Raw genomic sequence first — 770 nt, 5'->3', positions numbered from 1 at the left:
AAAGAATAGCACAGTTTAGCTAACGATCAGTAATTCTTAACCTAATCGATAGAATCAGACGTTAACAATAAGTAGACAGACATTGCATCATTAAACCTTTCTGTAAGAAAATAGAGAGACCAATATGACAATTACACAAATTCTGAACACAGTTTGCTAAAAAATTGAATTGTCAAGTTTTAATATGCCATCAGCTCTACAATGTTATAGCACTATGGATTGTTATATTTAGAGAGAAAGTCAGGGAAGAGAATTCAATAGCAGTAAGGAAGTAAGTGAAAAATGGAGAGTAAGGGGGTATACTTGTTCACATATAGGGATATAATTTATCCTGGTTTTGAGCAAGAACAGAGTCAGATTTTGGCTATGAAGTTTTTCAGAGTGGTTTTGAAAGATGGGATAGAGGGCATAGACCTGATGGTTACAGATAAGAAGTTACATGCCTTAGCAACCTTGTACGAATACAGACAGTGCCCAGCTGATTTACTAGGTTTGTAGATAGACAGAGAGGAGTTTTTGGTCAGTGGATCTCAATGACTGACTGGGAACATAGTTGTGCGGAATGTTTTTTAGTGCTTGATGGGCAAATGGATGCTGGATAATTTTATAGGTGGTAAGAAGTTGTGTACATATTAAGTGATATGACAGTTCTGAAAAGCAGAAAAAATAAACTAGTAAGGTTCAAAAGTAAGAACATGACTTTAACAAGTTTGTTATAGCAAACATCTTATGTATTATCCTTGCTGTTAAGATGCCAAGAAAACCTCACA

This window comes from Protopterus annectens, chromosome 3.part0, assembly GCF_019279795.1.
Source record: "Protopterus annectens isolate FY-2018-M chromosome 3.part0, PAN1.0, whole genome shotgun sequence".
NCBI lineage: Eukaryota > Metazoa > Chordata > Ceratodontiformes > Protopteridae > Protopterus > Protopterus annectens.
The sequence above is the reverse complement of the archived record's forward strand: the minus strand, read 5'-3'. Positions refer to the sequence as shown.